Genomic DNA, 6,483 nt, shown 5'->3' on the forward strand with positions numbered 1-6,483 from the left:
GGGGAGAGAATTAGTCAGGAGGGTGATGGGCAGGTGGACCGATGTGGGGAGCATCGTTCCCTCTAATTTATTCCCCCTACTGAGTGGAGCAGTTCACGCCTTGAACGGCATATGAGCTTTCGTGAGTCACTGCTCACTTCAGATACTTCTTCAGAGAGTAGTGACTCACGAGAGTTCATCCCCTGCCACACATTTTGTTAGTTTTTGTTAGTCTTTAAGGTGCTACGGGACTCTTGCTCTTTTATACTGCCACAGACGGACTACTGCGGCTACCCATCTTGATCCGTGAGCAGAATATGACTGCTGTAATCTTCAGATGGGTAACGCAAGACCCTGCGCGACTCCGGACTGCTGCTGAGCGGGGCTTCCTGTGTCAATGAGCGGCCACTCACATGCACAGCTTAGAGGGAACACTGGACCGGGGGAGGGGAGGTATCATAAATCGGTCCCACCAGGGCTTCTTGTCTTTTTGCAGACTCTTTGGGGTCAGGGAGGTGTGAGGTCCATTTGTGCAAAGGTGGACCGGAAGGGAAGTTTGGTTTCGAGGGGGGTTGTAAACCTGACTGTTTCTCTCGCTTTGACCGATGCAGTTTATAAAAGTTTGGATTGGGTTGCATGTGTGTGTATGTTTGTGTGTGTAAACATTCAACTCAAATTTCAGACACTTTGGTCCCAGGCAAGTTGTACTGAGAGAAAGAGACATTTTTTAAAAAAACAACATAGGAATATGGATCGTTTGGAGACCAGCCTATATGGGGAAAGATGTCGGTGGAACTTGGGGGTTAGATACCCAGGGCTTTTTTTTCTGGAAAGAGAGGTGCCAGAACTCATGAACTTTAAAACATTTTAAAAAGAGTTTTGTAGAAGAGGTTCCGGAACTCGCTTTGACGCGTTTCCCCCGAAGAAAAGCCCTGTGGATACCCAAGACGCTTGAAGGATCTTTCAAGGAATAGCAGATGGTGGGAGGCCCTATGGCTAGATCAGCGTCCCAGCCTTCGCCTTGATAACAAGAAGTCGTTGTGCCCTGTAGAAGACTGGGGAGATTCGTTTGGGAAGGAGAGATCTTTAGGGAATTATCTGCAGCTGCCTCAGACTAAAATTCCAGGATTCTTCAGGGAGAATCGGTGAGGACTGTAGTCAATACAGCATCAATGGGTATGATCCCGTACCTGGCAGGAAAATGACAAAGGGTGGGGTGAACCTAGCTAAGCATGGAAGTGGGGAAAGTGCTCTGTGTTGGGGGGGGGGAGGCTGGGGAAAGGGGCCCCCACAGATGACCTGCCGCGCACCCAACATGACCACTGAAGCGGACAGGCCAAAGTGGGGTGTGTGTGGTTAGAACGGGGGAAAGTGTGAGAAGTAGAGCCCTTCCTCTAGAGATGTGCCACAGGAGAAGAATATCCTGTTAAGAGGGTTGCCTAGGTAGCCCTCTCCACCTTTGGGCTCCCCTAAATGTCTCTGCCCCATTAGGGCTGCAGTCCCCAGACCGCTTTGCAATGAACACCCCCCCCCCCCGCTTGCTTTGGTGTAGTGGCTAGGAGTACAGACTCTAATCTGGGAGAAATGGGTTTGATTCCCCACTCCTCCACATGCAGCCAGCTGGTGTGACCTTGGGTCAGTCACAAGTTCTCTCTGAGCTCTTCTCTCAAGGGCAGTCCAATGCACCCTCTAAGCTGTGGAGTTTTGTGAGCAAAAATCCGACTTTGTGAGCGACTGGCATTAAAGTTGTGATCGAGCGATTTGGCCACTGCATAAATTAGTTTGCTCTGGAGCCATCCTTCCTGAGCCAAGACAAAAAAATGGGTGAGTCGGAGACTAAAAAACTTGGAGCTAGCTCACACTAACTCATCTTAGAGGGAGCACTGGTGTGAGCCACTATGGCTAGGGTCAGGCCCATAGGCTAGCTACATTGGAACATTTTGAGGGCCTCACCCCCTTACTTAAAAGCCCCACCCTACAAATAGCCATGCCAGAAACCTTATTTTTGGGGGTATTTTGTCTGTGTGTAGGAAATTTATTTTTGAGGAGAGACCCCAAAAGGCAGTGGCACCATAACTTGTCCTCAGGCTTCCCTCTCCCTCCCACTGTGGAATTCTTGGGGGGGCATCATGGGACCTGGGAAAAGACAGCCCAGAAAGCATTTAGATGCCTTTTGAGTTCTCTTCCACAGGGCAAGAAAGCTTAGAAGGGCAGTCAAGAGTGGCACCTTCTATCCATCTCCAACAATCCCCGTTTCCTGCAAGTTTCCCAAAGGCTCGATGGGAATGGTTTTGAAAGACTCACCATGACCCAAGTGATCTACGGCAGGACTGGGCTAGCAGAAAGGCAGATTGTTGGAGATGGATAGAAGGTGCCACCCTTCCTTCCTTCGTTATGACGTTTTGTACAAACTTGTATTATGGGGATTAAAGCAAAATAAAATATTTTAAAAAAATAAATAGACTTTCTTGCCCTGTGGAAGGGAACTCAAAAGGCATTGAGATGCCTTCTCAAGGAAATTAAATGCCCTGGACCTCCCCCCCACCCCAGGAAGCAACGGGCAGTTTTCACTGGGGAAACTGTGTGTGTGTGCGTGTGTGGGGGAGAGGTAATCCCCCCCCCCATTGCCAGCCCTGTTTTTCCCCAAATCATGTTGCCCTGCCCCCCCAAATGCGAGCCCGTTTGCGTCCGACCTTCTGTGCAAGCTAGTCTGTTAAAGCAGATGCAAATTCCTTCCTGGGAGCCCTGCGGCGGGTAAGGAGTCGGCCCAGGCCTCCGCCAGGGGTGCAGACAGGCGTCTGGGCTCCCTAGTCCAGGGGGAAAAGTGCTCTTGGAAGAGGGAGGGGGAGAATGAGGTGTGGGAAAGGGGGGGGAGTCACCTCCATAGGTGTCTCTGTCCCCCCCCCCCCCCCTCCCCCAAAGGGATTCCAGAAAGAGGTGCTTTGGGGGCAGATTTGGCAATCTTGTAGAATCTATGTGAGTGATCCTTGGCAGTGGGAGAGAACTCCCAAATTGAGGATTTGGGTGAGGGGGGGGGACAGATCTGCAAACTCTTATGGCTTTGACGTGGCTGTATAAAAGAGAAAGGGGGGGGAGAAGGGAAAGGTGGTTCTAGCAGCATGGGGGTGGAAGGAGGGAGAGAGGGAGGGAAGGGGGAGGGAAGGGCCTTAGGCGCTCCCCTCCTCCGCGGAGCGGGTGTCCGACTTCAGCTTGACAAACTCCTTGGCCACCTCGTCGTTGTTGCGCTGGGAGAGGATGCGCAGGACCGTCAGCCCCGTGTCGTCCATGTGGATGCGCCGCCCGAGAGGCAGCCAGCAGGCGCCGCTGCCCCTCTGCATGATGTCTTTCAGCTGGAGGATGGCGATGCCCACCGTGCGGTCCTCCCGGGCAAAGCAGTAATCCTTCACGCACACCTGGAGCTCGTAGCACTCCGGCCCCGTCTCTGTGCCCAAGGCGCTGCAGGAGAGGGAGGAGAAAAGGGGGCACAGCTGGGTCAGTCACACATGCCTATCCCTTTGTGGTGGAAAGTGCGGCCGTGTCACAGCCAGGGGTCATTTCCTGTGGGAGCGCACAGGAGCGGAGCTCCGGCAGTAAAGAGCCCAGGGGGCGGGCACATGCAACAAGCCCTGCCCCCTGCTCCCAGCAGCCCTCAGTCGGGCCACGAGGAGCAAGAAGCAGCCAGGTAAGTTGCAGAGCCCCGCCCTTCTGCCTGCCTTCAGGTACAAGCTCTCCCTCCTCTGTGAGGGCAGATCTGCACGTTCCCCCCCCTCCCCACAGCTAGCAATCCAAAACAGTCCAGTGGCTCCTTTAAGACCCAAGTTTTATTCAGGTACAAGCTCTCCCTCCTCTGCCGAGGGCAGATCTGTGTGTCCCCGCACAATAGCAAGCAATCCAAAACAGTCCAGTGGAGCCTGAGCTGGTGGGTGTTGCCTTCTGACGCACTCCCAGTGATGTCAGAGGGCGTGGCATATGTAAATGAGTTATGCTAATGAGCTCACGCATGCACCTCTTTTTCTATGAAATGACCCCTGGGGCACAGCCAATGCTCCCTCTAAGCTGCGGAGTCTTGTGAGCAAAAATTTTACTTTGTGGGCTACTGGCATGAAAGTTGTGAGCGAGCCATTTGGCTCCTGCATAAGTTAGTTTGCTCTGGAGCCCTCCTTCCCGAGCCGGGACAGAAATGTGTGAGCCGGAGGCTAAAAGACTGTGAGCTGTCTCGCACTGACTCAGCTTAGAGGGAACACTGGTCCCACCAGCCGACTTGTGGCAAGAGGCTAACAGAGGTGGTTGGCCATTGCCTGCTTCCAGGGCTATTTTTGGGCAGGAGCGCACGGGAACGGAGTTCCGGCTGGCTTCAGAGTTGGCCACGCCCACTACAGCCAAAACCTCTGCATGCGTGGCTACAGAGGGAAGGCCTGGAGAGCGACACACACACCCCGGCGACTCCGAGGCAGGCACGCTAGGGGGGACCTGGAAGGAAAATTTTGAATATGCTAGTTGTGATCATTTCATGCCAAGTAAAAATGTCCATAGTCATATTTTTATTCCTAAAGTAACAGAATGACTTTCAATCTGGAAAAGAAAAAAGAAGTGCTAATGTAGCATTTTTTTCAGTTTTTCCGAAAATTTCGGTTTTCCCCGGGAAAAAACGGAAAAAACTCGGGGGTTTTTCCTAGCTTCAAAATTTCCGGAAATTTTACATCTCTAGTGTGGAGAGTGAATTGACTGGGGACCCGAGAGGTGACTTCGCAGTCAGTACAGCACTGCCCCAGGGTATTTGAATGTGGTTTTGAACTGCGCCTTTGGTAAAACAACGGAGGGAAAAGCCAATGCCCCCCTCCCATGCTTTCTTGCAGTCCCCTAATTTGTTATTTTTTGGTCAACAGTTTTGGTTTTCCACTTTAGATTCATTTGCATCATGGACGCATGTGAATTTTTAAAAAAATATACAATGTAGGTGACATTTAGGGACACTGTCATGTAACGGATAATGCCAGTCTAATACTGAACAAGTAATGCTGAGAACTTTACACATTCTGCATGGTTAGCTGGGTGATACAGGATAGAAAAGGGCATGAAAATAAAGAATTTATTTGGCCAGGGCATAGATTTACCCAGGGCAGAAGCACAACTGGAGCAGTGGTTTTCAGGCCAAAAACTGCAGGGATGGGAAATTTGAAATCATTCTTTTGCCGGCTCGACCTCAGCCAAAGTTGCCAGGGAGTGGAGAGAGTAAAACAATGGGGTGTGTGTGTGTCTGTGTGTGCATGTATGTGTTTAACACTCACAACTGGATGCTTTCGTTGTATTTGGGAGACCAGCTGTTGTTTTTCGATTTGGTGGCAAATTTCCTCTTCTTGTCGCTGAGGTGCGGCCCGATGATGTTGACCTCGATGAAGGGACGGAAGATGCCCGAGGTCTGCCACTTGAGGTCATTGGCAGCCACCACTAGGACCAAGAGGGAAAGAAAGAGGAAGGGGGAAACAGTAGTTAGTGTAGGTCAAAGGAGGGGGGCCCCATTCCTGTATTAGAGTGGAGTTGAGAGTTCCAGCACTTGCATGCGCCTCGGTTATTCCTGTGAATCCGGTGTTGGAGTAAGCGACTCAGCATGCTTAGACATTGGGAGGGGTGGCGCTACATCACTCTAGGGGTGTCTAGGTGTTACCTCCTTGAACAGGATGCCCCTCTTTGTCTTAACCTGGGAGCTGCCCTCTGACCCCTCCTTTTCTCCCTTAGTCCTCTCACTCTGTCCACATGGCATTCCATGGAGACACATGTCTCAGCAGGTCTCTCCTATAGAGACAATGCCCTCTCTCTCTCTGAAAAGTACTGGGTTCAACGCATGGAGAACTCGGACTACGACATGCGTCCAGATGCGTTTATTGTACTTCACAACAAGACACACAAAACGGCCCTGCAAGGCCAACTATATCCACTCCACCTGGCACACCTCTGTCCCCATTGGAGGGTTTGAATTTCCCGCCAAGGGTGCTATTGGTGGACTCGAGGTGGACTAGGAGCCTAGGTCCCCTTTGTGTTTGGGGAACAAGCTCCTGCTTTAGCCGCGGACCCCTGGTGGCAGTCCGCGTACATAACACACACTCTCTCTCTCTCTCTCTCTCTCTCTCTCTCTCTCTCTCTCACACACACACACACACACACACACCGCCACAAGACACACATCTGTAGTTGGAAAGTACTCTTTATATTAGGCTTCTCTCTCTCTCCCTTCTACTGGAACCTGAATGTGAACTGGATCTACTTGAATAAATGTTACTTTTACCCCCTTTTTTTGCAATACGCTTCTTGGGAGATTTATTTACTGCACTCCGTATCACGCTTCTATGACAGGGCAAAGTCTGCTATATCAACCAAATATCCCAATACCCGGCTGGTACAGTTAGCCCTGTTTTGCAGATATGAGGTGGTGGTGGGGGGGGGGAGAGAAACTGACGCCGGCCAGTTGTGCTTGTAAACTGCCTTTGAATGTTGGAACGGTGAAAC

This window comes from Gekko japonicus, unplaced genomic scaffold (assembly GCF_001447785.1).
Source record: "Gekko japonicus isolate JY-2015 unplaced genomic scaffold, Gekko_japonicus_V1.1 scaffold3173, whole genome shotgun sequence".
NCBI classification, from domain to species: Eukaryota; Metazoa; Chordata; class Lepidosauria; order Squamata; family Gekkonidae; genus Gekko; species Gekko japonicus.